The following is a 23,009-nucleotide window of genomic DNA, read 5'->3' on the forward strand; positions in this document are numbered from 1 at the left end:
ATTTCTTAACGAATGAATGAATGTATGAGTGAGGGAACAAGTGAATAAAAGGCCAAAGTGTGGCCATATGCTTTATTTATTTGTTTTTAAAATTTATTTATTTACTTTTGGCTGCGTTGGGTCTATGTTGCTGCGCAGGCTTTCTCTAGTTGTGGCGAGCGGGGGCTACTCTCCATTGCGGTGCGAGGACTTCTCATTGCGGTGGCTTCTCTTGTTGCGGAGCACGGGCTCACGGGCTCTAGAGCACAGGCTCAGTAGTTGTGGCGCGCGGGCTTAGCTGCTCCGCGGCATGTGGGATCTTCCCGGACCAGGGCTCGAACTCGTGTGCCCTGAATTGGCAGCCGGATTCTTAACCGCTGCGCCACCAGGGAAGTCCCTCAGGCCATATGCTTTAACCACAAAGGTTTTGGGTTCAATCCCTAACTGTGACAAGGAGCTTTAGCCCTTTCTAGAGTTTACTCTGTGTTATGTGGTCCTCTGAGGGGCTTTCTCTGGTTGCTTATTAATTCATTCAGCAAATATTTATTGACCCCCCACCATAAGCCAGGCTCTGAGTTCTGGGAAGGGGTGGATGCAGCAGCCCGGCTCATCACCACTGCGGGAGATCGTCTCCAGCACCGGAAGCCTGTCGGCCTGGGTGGAGCAGAATCCCTGGTAGTGACAACCCGTTTGCTTTCTTGCTTCCTAAATCACTACGCCTGACATTCGCTCCCAGATAGCATTCTGAGTCCAATGTGATGTTCTCATGCCTTTGCTCTTAAGACGAGAAGCCCCAAATAGGAAAGGGTGGGGTGACTTGGACTGGGTTTCTGGCAATTTCAAAATCTCCAGGATCGATTGATCCGTCTGCCCCTTCGTCAGCCGTTCATGAACGAGCCTGGGGGGTCCGAGCTTTACACCAGTTGTTGCTGGAACACGACCTGCTCCCACGCTTCCTCCACTTGGTGCCAGGCCTGCCAGGTGAACCCCAGATAATGCCGGGCTCTGCTGACGTCATGGAAAATCTTAGCAGCTCATGCACAGGACACACACTTGTCAATTAGGTGGAGAGCTGACTGCCAAAAGAAAGAGGTTTGCGGTTTCACATTGTCCTTCCAAGAGACAAAGCGCTCTCTGCCCTGGCGTCCGAGGAGCGTTTTTCCACGCACGGTGCTGGGCTGCCCAAGTCCAAGGCTGTGCGAGGTGCCCCCAGCCCCTGTTGGGATGTGGGGAGGCGGAGGTGAGGGAGATGCCTCTCTTTGTTCTGGGCACCTGTGACGGTGCAGCTACCTGGGTGGGAGGGAGGGATGGGGGACGCTTTTGCGGGTTTGCTCGTTCGGGAATAGAAATGACAAATGGCTCCCGCTGGGAACCCTGCCGGCCTTCCTGCCGGATCGTTTATCTCAGCGGCGAGTGATTTGCATACTGGCGGGGTGGGAACCGCCGCTCTCAGCGCTCGTTTCCCCTGCGCACCCTTCCCGTCTCCTCCCCCGTTCCCACTCCAGCCCGACTCTGGACGGGGCTGCGTGCCCCACGGCCACCTTGAGTGGGGCCCTAAAGCCCTTGAACCCCACGGGAACAGCTGAAAATGATCACCGTGTCACCAAAAGGCTCCTGTTTCTAAGGGGTGGGGGGCTCGGGACACTGTGCCCGGCCCTTTGGATGGTCTGATAGAATGGGCCAGGAGGAGGAAAGGGGGAGGGGATGACCGATTGCCCGCCCTGGTGCCAGGTGCCCTCTGCCCCCACCCCCGGGGGCCTAGCACGTTCCCTGAGGGCAAACAGCTGAGAGAGGCAGGATCTGAATCCACATCTGCAGACTCCAGAGCTTACAGGTCACGAGGAGGCCAGCTGCACCCTGAGGGCGTCAGGGGAGAAGAGGGCGGGTGGTGGTGACCAGTGACTAGCCACCACCTGGCCTCGGAGGCTGTGAGCAGGTGGGTGGTGGCCAGAGGTGCTATAGGCGGGGTGGCTCGGTTGTTCTGAAAACCAGACCCTCTTTCCCCTTCCTGCTCCTTCTCTGCTTCCTGATGACCTCATCCTTCCACCCTACATGCTCAGAGACTTCCAGATCCCCCCACTTCGCAGGGCCAGTCGCTCCGGGGTGGCAGCTGTTTGTGGAGACAGCCACTCACCAGTTGCCGGCTTCGTGGGTGAGTTCCTGGTTGAGGGTGTCCCTCGTGGCTAAGAGCAGGGTAGGGGAGTTCCGAGGGCGGCGAAGGCTGGGAGGCCTCACTGGGAGGCCAGGCTCAGTGGGACTGGGGTGTCCCCGGGGAGAAGGTTCCCACCGGCGACCCACTTGGACTCTGTGCAGTTGTGTCTAGGCCCTTCCTGCAAATCCCTTCCCAGCTGCCGGCCTCAGGCCAGCGGGAAGCATCCTACCTGATACTCAGTGAGGGTCTGGGGGCGTTTTGTGGAAGTCCCTTCTCCCCCAGGCCTCTGCCCACCCCGCCCCGGGGATCTCAGTACTGCACTGTGTGGCGGGGCGCTGCCTGGGAATACCCCTCAGCCCCCTGGCCCCGGGTGCGTGTCGGGGGAAACCTGGCTTTCCTTTTTCCTGGTCTGTGAGGAATCGTGCAGGTTGAGTGGGAGGCCCACAGTTCCAAGGGCGGCAACGAGGACACACATTATCTGTAAGAAATGCGAAAACAACAATAAACCCGGCAAAAGTTGCTCTGCTTTTTGTTAATATCATGAACCCATGATTCCCAAAAAAGTCCCTGAAAAAAATTTTTGTTGATCTAAGTTCTAAACAATGGCTGTTCCTGTTGGGTTTTAATAATATATATGTAAGCTTTGAATTAACACCTTTTTTTTTTATTACTTAGCCTTTGATAAACATCCCATTCTTTGTCGGAGTCAGTTTGGAAAAGCCCAGTTGTGCTGTTGGCTCCCCGCGCGGGGAGGGCCGCTCCTGTTCATTTGGGGAATAAGTTTATGGGGGTTTGGGGTCGCTGGAGATCCCTTCGGGTACAGTTTGTGGTTCCCACCCCCGTGGAATTGCGCTTTCCTGCTTTTAAACAGCAGATTAGAAATAAACAATGACAGCACAGCGACCGCAGGGATGAAGAGAACTTGACTTACTTCAACTCAGTCATTCTGTGTGCCTCCACATCAGTGTTTAAAATTTAAAACAGGGAAGCAGTATGAACCGTGACAAGAAGTATTTACGTTTGGTGAGTACCGATTTTAGTTCATACGTGAAATATTTTACTGAATGTGAACAGTCTTTTTAAGATGAGCATTTATTCTTCTTTCAAAATGATTTTTTAAAATCACACATCAAGAAAAGAATAGCTGTTCACACATTTTATTACAGTGTTAGTTTCCTAGGGCTGTAGTAACACATGACCGCAAACTTAGGGGCTTACTGCCATACAAATCTATTATTTCACAGCTCTGGAGGCCAGAAGTCTGAAATGGGGTGTCCCCTGGCCAAAATCAAGGTGTTGGCAGGGTTGCGCTTCCTCCAGAGGCTCTCGGGGAGAATCCTGTACCTTTTCCAGCTTCTAGAGGCTGTCTGCTTTCCTTGGCTTGTAGCTCCTGTCTCACCTTCAGAGCACTTCGCTCTAACCTCTGCTTTTGTCCTTACGTAGCTTCCTTCTCCACTCCCAAGTCTCCCTCTGCCTCACTCCTATAAGGGCCCATGTGATGAATGTTAGGGCCCACCTGGATAATCCAAGCAAATCGCCCCATCCCAAAATCTTTAGGGATTTTGAAATCCCTAAAGGGGATTTTTGAAAAGTCCCTTTTGCTATACAAGGTAACATTCATAGTTTCTAGGGATTAGGATATTTTGGAGGGGCTATTATTCAGCCTACCGTAATTACCCCAAATAAATTCGTTGTATGGGGTGTGGAGTAAAAAATCACCCACTCTGGATGTGAAATGAGGCCTGGGGGCTGAGGCCTGGCACGGCCCAGAAAGCTTGTGGAGAACATGTTCTGTCTGAGGGGAGGGGAGATTGCATTTGGACGCAAGTCAGGGATGTGTATGTGTGTGTGCCCCTTTATGTGTGTGGTTCACTTGCCTGATTGAGTGGTGCGTGAAGGGCGGATGTGGGGCTGTTTGTAGGGCTATAAACGCTGGCCCGGCTCCAGGGTCAGAGCTGTTGAAGCTCGGCCCTGGTAGGACCTTCATGCACGCATTGTTACCACCTGACATGCATATACAGTATAGACCCACTCTGGTTCATAAGTTATTGAGGGCCTACTACGTGCAGGCACTCTTCTGACACTCAAGATTCAACAGCGAACACACAGACAAGCCCTGCACTCATGGAGTTTATATCACACCCATATGTGTTTGTTTATTATCTGTCTCACCCATAGAATGTATGCTCCTTGAGGGCAGGAACTTCTCCTGTGAATCAGCCACTCCCCAAGTGGCAGCCCACAGTGAGCGTTTATTGAATGAGTTAATGTCCCATTGGGACCATCTCTGAGAGGTAAAAATTTGGAATTACGGCTCTCCAAGTAGACATGCCCCAACAGATGACAAAAATGGATTTTCTTTTTTGCACATTATTTATCGTGGCAATGCTGTTGTTTTTCCTTTACTATTTCCTCAAAAGTCTTGGAATTCAGTGTATATCGTGGGTCCAAGTTGAATTTCTGAACAACTAAATATGGAAGGTTTAACGCTGAGCCTTCAATGGTCATTCATCGTTTTGCTGACACGTATTATGTACCATGAAATCCAGCCAGACTGAAAACATGGTCTTAGAAGCAGTAATTTCCCCCAAATCACTGGATCTGAAAAACCTCCACTTGGCCTTCAGACTTTGTACTGCTTTCTAATGCTCCCCTTTCCCCAAACAAGGCATGTTGCTCCAATACCCTTTGGTCCCCACTCAGCCCTGCTCTCCACTGGGACGGAGAGACAAAGGAGCAGACGGACAGACACTCAGCGTGGAAGTGAACGGGCTTCTCAGTTTTCAGGCAGATGTCAGTCTCCAAGCAAGTTCAGCCTGCTGCTTTGGATTAATTTTGGGGATCTTTCTGATTCTCTTTGGGCCCTGCAGAAAGGGATAAGGGCTTTATACTTTGCCCCAGCTTTTCCTGTTTCAATTCAGAATCTCAGAGCTGAAGCGTCACGCTCCTTTAGGAATGTACATAATCTAGGCACTCAGAGTAGGGTGCCAGCCGCCCTGGGGTGGGGTGTGAAGAAAGTGAGACCCAGATGGAACGCCCGACTTACCAAAAGGCAAGCCCAAGACAAGAGACGGATGAAAGGGAATAATGTTAAATAACATACACCCCCGAAATGGACATAAATTCAGGCTGAGATTCCATCCCCGGGTTCTGATGACATGAACCACAAGAACAAAGCTAAGGGAGATTTTTAAATGTCATCACCAGGCTCCTTTCTGGAATTACAGCTTTGTTATTTATTACGTACCATGAGGAACATATAATTCCTTATGTTCAGCGTTGCTGGAGTACTTTCAGCTCGGCCATCCTGCTGGATTCCACACCACGTCACCATGTCAGTTTGAGTCCTTGGTAGAGTTGCCAGAAGTGGAAAGAGGATTTTTAAAAAAAATAGATGTTATCTAGGATCATCCCAGACCAGGAAAAAAGTGGCAAGAAGGCTGAAGTCCAGGGAGCAGAGTGATGGCCCTAGCCTGCTAAGGACCAGGATTTGGGGAGATACGCGTTGTCCACAAGCGGCATGGTGGGAATTTGCTTGCATAACTGTGATCTAAAAAAAAAAAGCCCAAGTATGTGTGGCCAGTTGGCTGAGGCTCCAGGCTGAAGCTGTCTCCTGAGCTCAGCATCCCTGAGACTCCAGCAGTGTCCCTGGGGGAGAGGGACGAGTGTGCGGCACATTGGCAAATCTGGGCAGCCCTAGCGCGGCTGTATTTCACCTTTATGCCCACCGAGCTTCCTTCTGCTTTCGGAATGGGGAAATTCAGACATCAATCTGGGCTTTCCAAGAAGTTTCAGTTCCACGTTTTTAGCCCGAGAAGGAGGCACGCTGACAGATTCTGTCCACGTGATGACTGGGCTGACCGTGGCTTTCTAGCAACGCTGTAGTGTCAAGTCAGGGTCGCAGGGCTGAACGGGGTGCTTTCTGCTTTTCCCAGGCCATCCTCTCTTCTTTCAAATTCGACCTTCTAAACAAGGCATTGCCACTTGGTCATGATAAGGCAGCCCTTAGAAGGAGACCACATTAAAATTGTTATGTAGCATGCCCAAGACAACGACCATGCAAACTCAATTCTGCAAAAAAATAGTTTAATTGATTTTCTTAAAAAAAAAAATCTGTTATGTTTCTGTGGGCCTGTCTATTGATTTGCAGCCCCACAGCAGTAAAGAAGAAGCTTTGTGATCAATAAAGCCAAAGTGTATCTTACCCCGAATCAGTTCTGCGGGCCCTAAGGGGATGCGACCAGCCGGCCTCCCCAGACAGTGACTGGAGTATGAACAACCTTCTCCACGACGGCCGAGATTTATTTCTATTGGCATAAACATAACAAATGAAACCCTGATGACTTTTCTTGCTCTGCAAGCCAAGAATACATCGCATTAGTCATCAGGAAACATACAAGTACACAATTTGCAAAAAGAAAAGGAAAGCAGTGCATTTTTAAAAAATCTTAGTGCATTAACTCCTCCCCCATACTTAATTAGGATAATAATTTACACCTGGCTCTTTGCTGGTTTTCTTTTCTATTCTCTGCCCCCTCCTTCCCCAATGCTGCTTCAGATTGGTTTCCCAAGTGTTGGAAGGTTTTTCTGCCTCTGCGGTGAATACCAAGTACAGGTAACTGCAATCTGACAATCCTGTGTAGAACTAACATTGCTATCTTACCCTCTAAAAAATAATAATGTTGACCTAGATAAGGCACCCGCAATAACACGCGAACGGCAGCTGGGGAAGCACTGCAGACACCATCAGGAAGCATTGGCTGCGGAAAGAAGAGCTCCCTGAACTTGATAAGTAATCTTGGCTGCTGTTAATTTCAGAATTTGTCGTTTGCATTTTGCCCTTAAACTGGAGGACACTGCCTGAGGCAGATTCTGAACAGATGCTGTGCAAACTCATCCTGCTGCTTTGAACGGATTTAGGAACAAGCTTTCTTCAGGCCTAGCCCTGTGCTGGCCGATTGCCACCCCCTCCAATGAAGTTGATCGGTATGGCTGGATGGGTGAGGGTGCGGTGGTGCAGAAGGAGGTTGTCAAGGTCAGCGGGGACCGCATTTTGAAAGGCTTTGCCTGAGGGCACTGGGGAGCCAGAGAGAGATTATTGAGAGGGGAGAGAGAGTGATCAGATATGTACTTCACAGCCATCTCTGGCTACAGTGCAGGGCTCCAGTTTTCAGGTCCGCTTTTTGTACACACATGAAGATGATGATGATGGTGATGGTGATGGTAGCTAACATGATGGACCAGGCTTGGCTCCAAGTTTCATTTAATCCTCACACCAACCCCAGCAGGGAGATGCTGTTATTCCCCCATTTTACAGACAAGGAAACTGAGGCACACACAGAAACATCCCACAGGACAGTGACCGTCGCATGAGCCGCACTCCCTTGGTCAGGCAGGTGTGGAGTTCTTCCCTATTTTAATGCCCCCCAGGAATGCATGCTGGATGAGAAGCACCAAGTGAGGAGCTCTTTAATAGAGGAATAATAACCTTGACTCAGTTCAAATTTGTATTCTAAAAAGAAAATCACTGGGGGAAAATGCAATTATTAGTAAATGATCTCATGTGCACATCTTCCGGCAGGTTAACATGAACCAGTGTGGAGCCCCGGGCAGCTGGGGAAATGGGTGGAGGATGGTATACGTGGCAGGGGAGGGACGGTACCCGCCTAGGGACCCCCAGGACCACCCTGCCCTCCTCTACTCTGCGCCACTGAGAGCCCAGAACTCATTTCTCAGAGGCTTGGGAGGTAATTCCTTAGCACAGTAGCCCCAGGCGGCCTTTAGTGCCAGAGGGTCTCTGAGCTGCACAGTGGAACCCTGGGCCCCACCCCAGGCTGTGAAGTCGGAGTCTCTAGGGGAGGCCTGGGCTCCTGCAGTTTTACTGCCTCATCTGAACATCAGCCAGAGCTGAGAGGCCCTGGGCTGACCCTTTATGCGCTTACACATCTCCCTTAGGTGTAGGGGCCGCTCTCTGAGAACCAGCTCAGAGGAGGCAGAGCCGGAGGGGCAAGGAGAGAGGCCAGGGGTAAGGGGAGGCAGGGAGCAGCCCGAAGCAAATTCCTCTTTCCTCCCACCTCGTCTGGTTGACAAAAAGGGCCACAGGCTGGGGACCTTTGGTGGCTGTGTGTGTCTGGCACAGAGAAGGCACCGAACAACTGTATACAGGGTAAAGATGGGTGGACAGTGATGGGGGTGGGAGGGGGGTGGATGGGTGGGGGTGGGGGTGTGTGATGCGCTGGCCACCCAGGCTCTTCTAGTTGATGCTTTCACTGGGTGTGGTCGTGGGGGCAGAGATGGGGAGGTGGCCGAAGATGTGAGGTCTTCTGTTCGCTTTGGCCCTGGCTTCACAGGACACGCTCTTGGAAAATGAAAACCATGTCGGTGTAAAATTAGAGCTTTGACTGAAAGCCAGCCTTGAACACAATTTGTCTTCCGTTCTTTAACTGAGAAGCTGAAAGAGTCTCAGTGTCCGGAGGGGATCTATAAGACTTCTGGTTTCTTGTTCAGCTTTCCAGGTGAAGTCCCATCCAAGCGTGGCTGGCTCCCAGCTCTGGAGTTCAGCTCTCTCTTCGGTGGGCTTCCTGGTCAGGACCTCCAGCATCTCCTTCCCAAGGTCTCTTCTGCGTCAGAACCCAGTGTCTCCCGCTGACTGTGAGCCCCCCACTTCCCCCCTTCCTTCCTGGCCTGGCCCCCATCCCCCACTAAGCCAGCGCTATCCTCCTAAACACTGGACAGCCTCTGACCCTGGATGTGACCGGATGCGAAATGAAGAGGACTGGACAGAGTGGTGAGTTGTTCGTAGCGCTCGATTTCATAGTCACTTTAAAGACCTGCCCTCTATTCTGAGATTATATCCTTTCTACCTTTTGGTGTTAGAAGGTTCTTGGTTTTATAAAATGATGGGGATGTTGGATGGCAAATGCTTTAAAAATTGTACTTACTCAGAGAATAAGGTGGCCATCCATGCTCATTCCCTACTTTTCTGTTTTGAAGTTTTGCCGCATGGAGCAATCCAGGTGAGGATGCCACAGGGCGGGGCTTCCCCCGCATAGGGATGGAATTCGGGTGGAGGCACGGGAAAGAGCACTGCTGTGCCAGAACCCCAGTGACCCTTTTGAACACCTCGCTTTCCACCAGCCTAGGCATTGGGAGGACATTCATCTGACGAGCATTGATTGAGCACCTGCTGTATGAGAGACACTGGGTCCTGGGGATACCAAGACGTATGACACCATTCCTGCTCTCGGGTGGGAGGGATAAGACTAAAAGGCAAGAAGTGTCACTTGATGAGAAACAAAGTGCCTTCAGAGGACAGAACCATTGCTGGCATCACATGTCCCCCCAGCAAAGCCACAGTGTTACCTGGGTTAGTAACTGGGCCTGGAGTTCCTTTCTGTTAAATGGGACAGAAATCTACACCTCAAAGACAATACCTGGCGCTTTTCAGATCAATGTATGTGTATATGTCGGCGCCTGCCTTTTACGCGTAAACCCGTATCACGGCATTTTATGGTCATTTGTTAGTGTGTAAGCTTCACGTTGGTGGTAAAGATCGGGGAGAGTGATGTTCACAGGTGTGGAATAGGTGTGTCATTTTGAATCTTTAGGGTTAGCTGCAATCTGTGCTTTCTTCTTATGGCTGGTCCTTTCTGCATATGTGCATGCTAGAGAGAAGGGGAGAGAGAATGGGTGGCCTGGGATAGAAAATGGTTTCTGCTGACTCACATGATCCGTTTTCTCACTGCCTGAGTTTCTAGCGAGATCAGCCAGAAGAAAAATCAGAATGAGAAAGGGTTTCCTGGTTGAAGAGGAGACCATTTTCGGGGTGTGGTATGTGATTTAAGATTTGGTGCCCTGGTCCTGAGATGGGATGAGGTGTGCTGTTTGGGTACATGCGTGGCTTCTCTGTGGTCCAGCTGTTCCAGGGGTCAGCATGCATGCTTGCCGGCTGGAAGGCCACCCTGGGACAGGGGACACGGCGGTCCTGGGAGGCCCCCTGGGTGGGAAGGGGAGCAGTCGTTGCTGGGCACTTTTGCCTCAGGGGGACACAGCACGGTATGGATGGAGCCCCCGCACCTGGAGCATGCGTCCTGTGCCGGCATCGCTGACCACACCGCGACCAGCTCTTTCTGACTCGGGGCCCGCACACACCCTCCTGCCGGGCTCCTCTCCGCACTCCTTTGCCTGGTTGGCTTCTCATCCTTTGGCTCCAGGACCCCCAAACCAGGAAGCCTGTCTTCCTTATTCTGCATCACGGTTTCCTCTCTTTCCCCTTCATGGCACTTGTCACAATTTATTCTGTCGTACTTGTTGGTTTACCTGTTTCTTTGCTGTCTCCCAGCTGGACTGTGTGCCTGTGTCTGGGAAAGGAGAAGGGCTCCGAAACTATTTGCTGAAAGATTGGTTTTATTTAACCCTTTCAGCAATCCTAGGGGTAGTGGTGATTTTAGCTGCGTTTTGTAGGTAAGGGAACAGGTGTCTGGAGGGTGAGTCACCTGCCCGTGGCCACCCATGTGGGCTGTGGCAGAGCTGGCCCTTGGGTCCCTGCCTGGCCCCCAAACCATGCCTCCTCGCTGCCACCCTGGATCCTGTGCAGGCAACGTCCTGACCCCATGCACAGGCCCCTCTCCTTCTATAAGACATGAGGACACAGAACAAACAGAGAGCCCACTATTCCTCAGTGCTCTCTTCCATCAGAGCAGCGTGTCCAGACAGACTCCCAGAGTGTCGAACACACTGCAGCCAACAGCCCTTCAGCTGACCTGCCCAACTGGAAGAGGGGCAGTGGCCAGCTTATTGGGGGGACACGACTCCCACTGTCTGCAACTTCCGGGAGTCAGCCACAGGCAGGAGGGAACCAGCTGGGTTTTCCCCTGGAGACTCCCCCGGCCACCTGCTGTCCCCTTCCTCTTATGGCAGAGTGGCCTGACCAGCTGGCCTTGCCTTGCAGCCTGGGGTCCAGTCAAGAAGTCTCCTTGGGCTTCCCTGGTGGTGCAGTGGTTGAGAATCTGCCTGTCAATGCAGGGGACGCGGGTTCGAGCCCTGGTCTGGGAAGATCCCACATGCCGTGGAGCAACTAGGCCCGTGAGCCACAACTACTGAGCCTGCGCGTCTGGAGCCTGTGCTCCGCAACGGGAGAGGCCACGACAGTGAGAGGCCTGTGCACTGCGATGAAGAGTGGCCCCCGCTCGCCGCAATTAGAGAAAGCCCTCGCACAGAAACGAAGACCCAACACAGCCAAAAATAAATAAATAAAAAAAAGAAGTCTCCTTATTTTGTGCTTAACAGAGACTCAGATGGCCCTCCGGCAATGCTGGCCTGGGGGCCCGTATCCCCAAGCAGGGAGGGGACTGTCCATCTCCAGAGGTCCTTGCGTTAACACAGAGCCTCTATCACCAGGGAGCAGTGCTCCTCCCCGGGCCCTGTCGGGCTGGTTGCTGCCAGCACCCCCCAGGCAGCCATCAGGGAACCCGAGACCCCGGCCTGAGCGCAGCTTCCCAGTCACCCCTCTCCACCGCCTCTAAGCCCAGCACCATTATTCCTACGCTTGCACGGTGACCCGAGGCTGGAGAGCGTGGGCTTCGATGGGGAGGAGGTGGAGGGAAGGCATGCAAGGGGGCTCTTAAGGAGAAGTGGCTCCTGGGTTCCTGGCACCCGTGTTAAAAAGAAAAAAAAGACCGTAGGAAACCAGCGATGGAGCACCGAGGGGGAACGTTTCACTGCCCAGCCAGGACCCTGAGGCAGTACAGTATCTATTTCAACAACTTTAGGGATGAGGTTCGGGCTGGGGGTGGGGGAATTGGGTAGATCTTTTCAAGCCAAAAGACAGGAACTGTCTCCGTCCCAAGTCTCCGAGTGGCGCTGGCTGGCGAGACCCCGGTTCGGGTGTTGGCTGGGGTCTGCTGAGGATGTGGGGTCCCTTACTCGCATCACAGGGTCCAAATGTCCATTCAGGGCTGCGCCGGTGTGAGTGGCTAGTGGCCAGGCCGGGGTTTATGGCTGTACCTATTTGACTTCATTTTATCTTTTTAACTCTGCAGGGTGGACATCATCGTTCCATTTTATAGATTGGGGTTGGGGGTGGCTGCTCAGAGGGGTTAAGACACTTGTTTGGGGATGCAGTGTCCAGCCCAGGTTTGGACCCTGGGCTGTTCACCTCCTGGGCTCCTGACTCTTGTGCAGGACGTTCAACCACCAAGCACAACAGCCTCCAAGTCTGCCGGGCTCGCTTCGAATTCTGATTCTTCCACCTGAGAGACCTGGGACTTAGGGTCTCTCAGAATTCATTTCCCGCTACGTAAAATGAGGGAATACCAGTCAACTCTCCTCCAGGTTGAAGTGAGGATTAGATGAAAAAATGTATGTAAAACCCTTGGTGGGGTGCCTGCCTTTACCCGCCCATCTGCCTGGCTTTGGGAATGAGGTTTCCATTGAAATTTGCTTTATTTTTTAAAAATAAATTTATTTTTGGCTGTGTTGGGTCTTCGTTGCTGCGCGCGGGCTTTCTCTAGTTGCGGCGAGTGGGGGCTACTCTTTGTTGTGGTGCAGTGGCTTCTCTTGTTGCGGAGCACGGGCTCTAGGCGTGCAGGCTTCAGTAGTTGTGGCGCACTGGCTTAGCTGCTCCGCGGCATGTGGGATCTTCCCGAACCAGGGATCGAACCTGTGTCCCCTGCATTGGTAGGTGGATTCTTAACCACTGCAACACCAGGGAAGTCCCGAAATTTTCTTTAAATAGAGGGGAAATATCCAGACAAATGGAATCTTGGCTCACTACACATGCACACACATTCATGTCTATCTATTCACACAATGTACATATATTCATATATACACACATATTTATATCTATATATACTTATATACACACATCATATATTCGTATATACATATATATTTATGCACACATATACACATATTCATTTATATGCATGTATATTTATAACTATGCATACATATATTCATATCTATACATATGTTTATTAGGTATACATATACATCACAAGTTCCTATCTATTTATATGCTCATATATTCATGTATACGCATATGTGTATCTATGTGTATACACATACATATGCACATTCGTATCTCTTTATATACATATATACATATATTCATATCTGTGCACACATATACATATATTCATTTATATGCACATATATTTACGCCTCTCTATACACACATATATACACATGTGTTCATATCTATCTATATACACACATATGCACATACTCCTTTTGCTTTTCTTTTCTTGGCTGGAAAGTTGGAGGTTTTTACTCCTCCCTAGGAATAATGACATCACAATGACTTTAGAAGCTAAAAGTTCTGCTAAAGGAGAAAGGTTGGTCACTTGCTGGTGTGAGGGGCGGCCTCTCTCCTCTGGTCACGGGCTGGCAGCTGAGAGGAGCCTGCATCAGCCCTCGGCTTATCTTCCCTTTCTCCAGGTCTCTGACCTGTCAAATCAGCAAATTAACAGGAGAATGTGGAGAAAGATGAACTTGACCCGCACCTATGAGGCTCAAACATATGGTAATGCAATTAGCAGCCTTCGCAGCCTGATGAAGCCTCTCTAAAATGCTGAGAAAATACCACTAAAGAAAAATGCTTAAGAGCCTCTTCAAACTTTCCAAAATGTGAAGTGCGTCCTTCTGGAGAAAATGGCAATCTAGCCTCCTTTCTCCAAGGTTCAAGATTAATTAGGGGCTTATTTAGTGCATGAATGAGGAAACAAATGAACTCTTGGATCACAAAGCATTGAAACCAATTTTGTAATCATTTTTTTTTTTTTTACAATTACATTCCTATCATAAAAGTCTTCATTAGACGTTGTCACGAGCGTGTGTTGTGTTCGGGAAGTGTTACCACCCTGGGTTTTTGACAAGACCGCAGTCCCTTCCCATTAAAGAGGGCTCTTATAACAAAAGCCTTTTCTTTCTTTTGAACAGCAAAGGGCCGTGGCTTGGAAGGCTAGTCTAGGCTGCAGCAGGGGTGGGGGTGGGGGGGACATGCAACTCGCTACTAGCCCTCCTCAACCTGGGTGCACCTGCCTTTTCTGTAGGCGTGGCCCCTTCCCAAACGGGACAGACTGATGAGGTGCTGGGTGAATGTATCTGGCTCCCTGGATGGTTTGTTCATTTTTTCGGTCATTTGTGATGACAAGACAGGCCTGGGAAGAGACGTGAGTCCTGCATACCTCTTTCTCCCCCACTGGGTGAAAGAGCCATCGGGTGGGTGGCAGCCAGGGCTTGGGGTGAGACAGAGGCCGCCATTCGTTGAGAGCCTTTGTGTACCTGATGCTGTTCCAGGTGTTCAACAGCAAGGATGGTACCAGGAGTCAGTGATTCAGAGTCCGGGTCTGGGGTCAAAATGCCTTGGGCTGAATGCAGCTGACCACTTCTTAGCTGCATGATGCTGGATGAATGCTCTCAGCTCAATATATGAGTTTCTTCATATATAAAATAGAGGTAGAGATAGTATCTTCCCTTTTCTCATAGAATGAATAAATGAAATATTGTGTATAAGAGGATTTAACTGAACGCTCAGTCCATAGAAAGTTCACAATAAAGCACAGCTTTAGTTACATCAAAAAATAATGTCATCTACATGACAAAGCTGCAAGGTATGATTTTTCTTATTTTCCAGATGAGGAAACAGAACTCCAGAGATGTTAAGGAACAAGTCCAAGGTCACAAAGCGTGTCTCCTGTCCTGGGGTCCTGGGCAGATCAGACTCTTTTTTCTTTTTCTTGGCTGCGCGGCTTATGGGATCTTAGTTTCCCAACCAGGGGTTGAACCTGGGCGCTCAGCAGTGAAAGCGCGGAGCCCTAACCACTGGACCGCCAGGGAACTCCCCCCCAGACTCTCATTTATATGTTCGGTTTCTATAGAGATATTTGTGGCCTCTGGATCAACCCTCGTTCCTGTGTCTGTGTTAATTAGCTCTAAGAAGTACACGTAGGTCTGCTGCAGCCAACATTATCCAGAAGGGCTGGCTAATGGTCCCTGGGGATGCCAGTGCTTTCTTTGCGTAGGAGGGCGCCTTTGGTGTCAGGATCTGGCTTACCTGGCCATTTTGGTGAATTATCCTGTCTTTGCCCAGGGCTATGTTATGTCCTGGCTCCTGTTCCCTGTGGACGATGACCCTCACCCTGGAGGAGCTCTGTGTTTTCGAAAGTTAATGCAGCAGGCACAGGACCAACGCGGGCATTGGTGGGAAAGCAGGGGTCCTGTCTGAGAAGCACTGAGCGTGGTTTCGAGGTGCAGTCTGGGAGGTGCAGAGGTGTTTCTCCACTCGGCTCTTCTCTGGGGCAGGAAACAGCCCCAAGGCTGCTCCAAACTTGGAATCTCGGTGGAGAATTCACCCTCACTGCTGTACACCCTTAGCCACCACTCCCTGCAGCTAAAGAGAGACAGGGTGGCGTTTGCATTCCAGAGTTACTTCATGTTTAGGATAGGGCATTCCCTGGGGCTTTGGACATGCGGATCTTTGGGTGCTGCCCTGGAGCAAGATAGGATGACCCCAGAGGAGGGCGTGGCAGCGGCCTGAGCTCCAGGAAATCTGGCCTCCTGAGGGTTGGTCAGGCCTGCGGTGGGTGGGCAGCCCCCTGCCCTCTGCAAGGCCCTGCTCGTTTGTTCCGTCACCAGAGCTTGCTGTCCTCGATGGACAGGAAGGTGGAAGGAGACAGCGGCCTTCCGAGCGCCTGGAGGGCTGCAGCGACTCAGCTACCAGATGAAAACGGGAGATTCAGAGAGAGCAGGCTTGGATTTGCATCCACTTTGCATTCATTTGCATAGGACCAACTTCTGCGGAGACCACACCTCTCACTCATCCTTCTGTGGGGGTGGGGAGGGGGGGCTCCTCCGGGTCCTCTCCTTTGGAGAAGAGGAGGGGGGCCAGCCAGAGGAGGACAGGGCCCCTGCCCAGGGCTGCAGGGGCGGGGTGCAGGATTGGCTCTCCTGAGGTCCAGCGTTCCCTGGGAAAACTGCCGGTGGGCAGGGGAGCTCTCCTTCCTTTTCTTGGGGATCATTTTCTCTCTTAAGCCAAAAGCTTGCTGTGCTAACGAATTGGCCCTTGTGGTTTAATCTCAGTTTGGGTCACTTGGCTTTCTGTGGCTGCCAGTAGCACAGCGGTCCCGAGGGCTTAGAAAGGGAAAAATGCATTGTTCTGGGTTTGAATGAAGTACAGAAATTCTGCCATTGTGATCACTTCAGGTGACCGCAGGCTCAGCTGGCCCCTCCCTGGCACTCGCCGGCCTGCAGACCCCCTTCGCCATGGTAGGCCAGGCTAAGCTCGGAGTCTGGGGTCTTCAGTGAGTCCCCTAGGACCTACCCGGGGCCTTCTGATGAAGGGGATTCATCCTAGAGGGTCTGAAGCCTTTACCCTTTCCCGGTTAGAAAGTGGAGGGATTGAGACTGAGCTTTGCGTAGGCTTTGGTGTGACTGTGCCCTCGCTGGACCCCTCACACCCTGACACCGAATTCCAGAAAGTGGAAAACAGTGATGGCAACCACAGCTCCATTTGACCTCTCCTTTGAAAATGGGCAGTAGCTGCCCGGCTCATTGCAGAGGGCTTCTATGTCCAGCAGACAGGAATCCCTTCGGGGAGCTTCGCTGGTGGTCCTGTGTCAATTGTCTGACGAAAGCAAATAAATCCCAGCGCCGCCTCTTGCTGTGTGATCCTGGGTGGGTCTCAAATCTGAGATCCAGGGGTCAGTGGCATCTGTCCTCCGTGAAGGGTATTCTCAGGGCTGACACCTCCCTTTTCCCCTTCACCACACCTCCACCTCAGTTTAATCAGTTCGGCATTTAGGGCAAAACTCAACCCTCAGCCCTGAGGATCTAGCAGAGGTGGGTCCTGGGATCTGACCTCAGCCAGTGCCTGTCAGTTATTCTTGCTCTGCCGACGGGAGCCCAACCTGGGGCCTCAGCCACGCCAGGAACACGGTCCTCCCTTGGAAGAATCAGGTGAGTGGCATTTGCCACCGAGTACCACTGATGGCTTCAAAGGAATCCACAGCTCCCATCCCCCTCCCCACACTGAGAAAAAGAGAAGGGGGATGCAGTGGGGAGAGGCTGAGATCTGAGAAACGCTAAGCAATAAAGGACTTTAAAATAGATTTACTTTAATTATATACTTCGGTAATTTGCTGTAGTTTCCCATCCCATTATTAAATTACAACGGTAACTCATCTAATGGATTTGCACTGAGAAAACATTCATTTTATTTTATTATGTTTTTGTGTGATAGTCTATAATGAAGGCAACAGAGTCTGCCCTTGTACCCAGAATAGGCTGCGGTGGAGGTGTGTGGTGGGGATGAAGGTCAGAGGATCAAGTGGAAGGTCACGATGCTAATTCCTAGGGCAGCCAGGGGCTGTCAGCCACAGGAGCTGAAGGTGGGGGGCTGGCAGGGTGGGGTGATTTGGAAAGAGAGGGCCTGGGGTGGGGTCTCAGGGGTGGAAGCGGGAGGAGTGGAGGATGCTGGGGGCAGGTGAGCCACCCCTTCCCGCTGAGTGAACAAGACGGATTAAACAGGGTACCACCTCCTTCCCTCTGGGTCTGAGCAGACCAGGGGTGGGGGGGCGGATGTGGGGGGAACTGGGAGTAGGTGTGGAATGTTTCTCTTTATCCTCTGCTTGGCCGAACTGCAGAGGTGAGGAGGGAAGGACGAAGATGTGAGAGGGGGTGGCAGGAGTGGCTAAGGACGTCCAGGAACAATTTTCATTTTCTTTGGTGCGGAAGGAGCATCTCCAGAGAAATCCAACGCCACCTGGCCTCGCTCCATGACCCTCAAGTCCAATCCCAGTCTGTGCTCTGATGCGGCTGGACGCGCTGAGTTTGGCATTAATGCCTCTCCTGCTGGGGTGGCTGAGTTTGGAAGGTTCCAGTCTTGGTGGAACCATCCTTGCTTCTCTGTCTCTCTCTTCCCCACATCCTCTGAGCTGATGTCCTTGGCCACCCCTGAACCTCAGCCGTCACTCTGCCTGGGTATCCGACAAACACAGAGATTGAAATAACGTAGGTTTGTGGTTCCCACACCTTGTTGTGGCAGGGATTGGAGATAAGCCACTGGTAGTAATAATAGAACAATAATGACAAAAACATGTTTTAAGCATTTGCCATTTGCTTGGCCTTTTTAAAGCACTTTATGCGTTGCGAGGCAGCTGTCGATAATCATTGCTCCTCCTTTCCATACAAGGAAACGGAGGTTAGGTCAGTCAATAAGACAGGTAAGTTCTAAGTGCCTGATGGAGACCGTAACCTGGTCATGACCCCAAAGCTCTTGCTGTCACCTCTGGTCCTCAAAGGTTAATGTGCCAAAGAGTCACTGCAACAGGCCACAGGCCTGGCTGGAGAGAGACCTTTACAGGGAGCATCTCAGGCGGTCGTGCTACCGGTGAGACGAGACGTGTTGCAGCCGTGGTGGTGGCTCCAGGGTTACCCGCGAGGCCTCTCACGGCCCCAGCTGCTCCTTTTTCTTCGTCGTCTCCTGGTCTGCCTCGGTGCACGGAAGGCGCCCTGGATCCATCTTGCTCTTCAGGTCTGGCCTCTGGTGGCCTGCCTGGCCCCGCCCCCTTGGGGATGGGGACGTGGCCCAGACTTGGGTCTGCCAGGTGGGTCCAGATGCTCGGCACCTGGTGAGGGTCCGGCTTGCAGGCCCTGCCTGCCTGCCCCTCATTGTACCCAACCTACCCAGGCCCACGGGATGTCACACCTGCCCCTGCCCCTGCAGCTCACCCCACCTGTCACACGAAGGGCTTTGTTCTGTCCCGCTCTGTGCTCCCCTGGACCCCTGGTCCTCTGTGGCCCCTCTGCCTTGTCCCCAGTTATTTCCCAGGCTTCTACTTGGCCTTGCTCTCAAGCTCCAAGCCACCCCTTCAGGTTCTACTAGGCTCCCCCAAACCCTCGGACTCAGGGCTGCTCCTGGAGGGACTCACGCCTGCCTCACCCCAGCCACGAGGGCAGCCTCTGAGCTGCAGTCCCAAAGCCCACCCTGTGTCCAGGTCACTTGCCATGATCTCGCCTTACGGGGTGAGTCTCTACCTGGTCCCAGCTCAGGCCTCCCCCGCTCCCCACCAGAGACTCACCACTCCCCTAGGCTGTGTGCCTGCCGTGGTCTGATGGGAGGAGGTGAGCAGGGAAAATGCATGCTCACCTGCACACTGTCACGGGAACAATGCGTCCCGCAGGGACTGGTAGGTCTAATCCATTGTCACCTGTGCTTGGCATATTAGAAAACCAGAGGACCAAATGCCTCCCTGTCTATATGCACAAAGACATCCAGGCAAGTCAAAATAAGTGAACGACATACTGTGTGTCTTATTTAATGAATCCCTGGCAACCAAACTTCTTCATAATAAACAAATGAACAAGTGCAATTCACCGGCCACTCCAAGCAGGGTAGTACTGGTTTAGCACCGCACCAGAGGCACTGAGATGTTTATGGAAAATTGCTTGGGAGGGCGAGTGTAATTAATGGATAAACTCAAGCACCTTAAGGCAAATTAATTTGTCTCCAACCTTGAGCTTCTCAGCCAGGGATCTAGGGAGGAGAGGAAGGGGAGGAGGTGAGTTCTGCTTCTCCTGATTTCCCACCCTGAGGACTCAGGTACCTTCATCTGCTGCCCCAGGTAACTCAGTGGGCCCGTCTACGAGTTGGAACCGGATGTGTATGCATGTTTGTGGATTCCAAAAGTCTGTTATTTCAGGAGCGGCTTTGAGATATTCTGAGCACCAGCATCTTGGTTCCCTTCCTGAAGATCTGGGACATGTCCTTGTGTATCTTCTGTGCCATCGTAGCCGTGCATGTTACTTCCACCCCTGGCAATCCCACTCTTGACATTGCAGTGCATCTTTAAGATGTACTCTCTCCACCATACGGTAACGTCTTTCTCAGGCCGTGCCCTGGTTTAGGAAGTGGGGGGACATGGAGGGCACAGCACCTCGAGCTGCTCCCTGGGAAGCCTCTGATCCCCGCTGTTCTCCATGGAGGGTGTTTTAGCAGCAGAGTGAGTCTTGATTGTGAAATTGGAATGAGTTCATGTCTCCAGTTGGTGGGGAGCTTTTATTTCTGATCTGGTTTATTGACCATTTATTTCTAAATTACAGTCCTCCCTTCACCCTCTGCTTGTATTGCACGTTTGGTTTCCCGGGAGGCGTCCTGAGCCTGTGGGATGTTCATTAGAGAATGAAAGGAGTGAAGAAGCGGGTGCGGGCAGAGGGAGAGTCTGGATGAGGCTGGCCTTCAGAGCTGTGCTGGGCTGGGCTGAGCCAGCCAGTCCTTTATACTTCATCCATAGGTCCTGGGATGTGGCCCCCAAGGGAGGGTGAGGCCCTGGGCAGGGCGCGTCTCTGCAGCTGAGGCCACCCGGAGCGTGCTGCCAGCTGGGGGCAACGTCTCCAGCATTAAAGGGGCATCTGGGTGGCATAGCCCAGTGGCCACCCCTTTGTGGCAGTGGACGGGGGCAGTTGCTTGGGGCTGGCCTCACTGGCCCTCCAGTGTGGCCTAGGAATCCCAACTTGGCCTCTGTCTTATTGCTCCTCATGTTCTAGCCACTCCATTCAAGTTCTCTTTGTCTGTGTAGAAAACTCCTACACATGCAGTGAGACCCAGATCAAATTCCCCTCTCCAGCCATCTGTGCTTCTCTCCCCTCTCAGGGCTCCACAGTGCCTCCTCCCTACCTTATCCTAGGATTCACTTTCATCCCATGGAAATGATTTCTTGCAAGCCTGCCTCCCCGCCCGCACCAACCCTGAGTGCCCTGGGGTCAGAGACCATCTCTGATTTCTCCTTGCATCTTTGGCACCTAGTGCCGTGCCCGGAACTGGGAAGATGCTCATTGGCCTTGTTGGATGAATGATGGAGTGAGAGCAAGTGAGGCGTGGTGGGGCACCCTTTTCCAGCCTCGCAGGCCCCCCAGCTGTCAGACCCCAGGCAGAGCCCCGCCCCAGCCCAGGGGCCTCATGTCTGCTGGCCTCTTTGGCAGGAAAGGCCCCGTCATCAGGGGCTTAGCTGCCCCCTGGGGAAGTGAGACAGATAGGCCCTGTTGCTCACACTGACATCATTCCTTGGCCTTTGTTCTCTTTGGCAAACCTCCCTGGATTCTTGGCGGCCAGAGCGTCGTCAGTTTGATGGATGGGCTAGGTTTACAAGGAGCTCTTCCTCTTTGTTTTAAACTCTCTCGCCTTTTATGACTGAGAGAGTCTGGGAGTAGAGGAGGGGGTGGTGGCTCATCCTTGCAGGGCTGCCACCCGGCCCTTTAAAGGTTAAGTCTATTTATGTGGCATGTACAGGAGGTTGCGGGGCCTGACAAAACAGGAGAAGGATGATTAATGGCTGGGGTCCTGCAGTCTTGGGATGGGCTGCTGCTGTGGCAGCGAGGAGGGTGGCCACGGCTGCCTCCAAGGTACCACCCAGGCAGCACCCGGCTCTGGCCTTCAACTGGCTTGGGGCACAAGCTCTCCTGGACCAAGAGGAGGACTAGAGCATCTGGAGGGGAGCCTGGAGGGAGTCTGGGGAGATGCTCTCTTGGGGACGATGGGAGTGCTGGGATTTGCACAGCGCTCTCTCTGACCCCTGAGTCCTGCCTTCTCTGCTGCCCTGATAACAGTGGACAAGGGTTCTGGGACCCAGTTCCAATGTGTGTGTGGTTTTCCCCCCACGCCCCAAGCAATTCTCTGACACCAACTGGATGTCCTACAATTCAACTCAATTCTGACATAACCTACCTGGAGACGTACAGGCTCAGCCCCACGAGACTGCCCTCACTTCAGAAGTCATCACAAACCCAGGTTGTCACCTGTGCTTCTGACTGACCTCACACGACTGGGCTTCCAATGACTCCTGCCTGGGGTTTGATTAGTTTGCCAGAGTGACTCGCAGAACCCAGGAAACCCTTTTATTCACTGGTTTATTATAAAAGGATATAACTCAGGGGCAGGCGGATGGAAGAGGTGCACAGGGCTAGGTGTGGGAAAGAGGGTGGAGCTTCCGGGTCCTCTCTGAGTATCCTCCCCAAATCTCCATGTGCTCACCAGCCTGGAAGCTGGTTCTTTTGGGTTTCGTGGAGGCTTCATGACATAGGCATGATTGATTAAATCATTGGCCATTCGTGATTGATTCAACCTCCAGTCCCTCTCCTCTCCTGGAGGTCAAGGGAGTAGGACTGAAAATTCCAACCCTCTAATCACAGGGTTGGCTCTGCTGGCAGCCAGCACCCCCCATCCTTAGGTGCAGTTCAAAAGTCACCATAGACCCAGGGGCTTAAAAGAATAGACATTTTATTCTCTCGCAGTGTAGAGGCTGGAAGTCTGAAATTAAGGTTTTGGTGAAGTTGGCTCCTTCTGAGAAAATGTCTCTGGCCTCTCTCCCTGCTTCCTTGGCGGCCCCTGGCTCACAGACACATCAATCCAATCTCTGCCTCTGTCATCCCATGGCCTTCTCCCCTGTGTGTGTCTGTGTCCAAATTTCCCTTTTCTTATCCTTATAAGGATAAGAAGTCATTGAATTTAGGGCCACCCTCATCAGTATGACCTCATCTTAACTGAGGATATCTACAAAGACCCTATTCCCAAAGAAGTTTGCATTCGCAGGTACTGTGGTTTGAACTTGACCATGACCTTTTGGGGGAATGTGGTTCAACCCACAATAATTCAACCCACACAGACACGGAACTCGTGAGCATCACATACTGTTCTTAGTGTCACTCTCTGGCCCTCTTCCCACATTTGACCCCCCTAGACCAACACTCCAGGATAAAGCCCAGTCGAATGGGTCCTGGTGACAGCAGTGTGGTACCAACAAGGATAGCCAGCCGGCGCCAGCCTTGGTGAGATGACTGATCTGGAATTTCCAACCATCCAGGGGACCATGGAACTGTC

The 23,009-nt window shown here is 52.0% G+C and overlaps 1 long non-coding RNA gene across 7 annotated transcripts; it reads left to right on the forward strand.

The window, feature by feature from the left end:
* The first annotated feature begins 890 nt into the window (after window positions 1-890).
* LOC137211871 (uncharacterized) lies at window positions 891-11,520 on the forward strand. Of its 7 annotated transcripts, none has more exons than XR_010937252.1 (6): window positions 891-1,219; window positions 2,067-8,297; window positions 8,639-8,918; window positions 9,125-9,147; window positions 9,269-9,961; window positions 11,082-11,520. It is a non-coding gene; the product is annotated as an uncharacterized lncRNA (long non-coding RNA). The 7 variants fall into 7 exon arrangements; XR_010937256.1 differs by lacking the exon at window positions 9,125-9,147 and having other exon boundaries at window positions 2,067-2,131; window positions 3,116-8,297; XR_010937255.1 differs by lacking the exon at window positions 9,125-9,147 and having other exon boundaries at window positions 896-1,219; window positions 2,040-2,131; window positions 3,116-3,154; window positions 11,082-11,506.
* Window positions 11,521-23,009: the final 11,489 nt, after the last annotated feature.

Source organism: Pseudorca crassidens, chromosome 19 (assembly GCF_039906515.1).
Source record: "Pseudorca crassidens isolate mPseCra1 chromosome 19, mPseCra1.hap1, whole genome shotgun sequence".
In the NCBI taxonomy this organism is placed as follows: Eukaryota; Metazoa; Chordata; class Mammalia; order Artiodactyla; family Delphinidae; genus Pseudorca; species Pseudorca crassidens.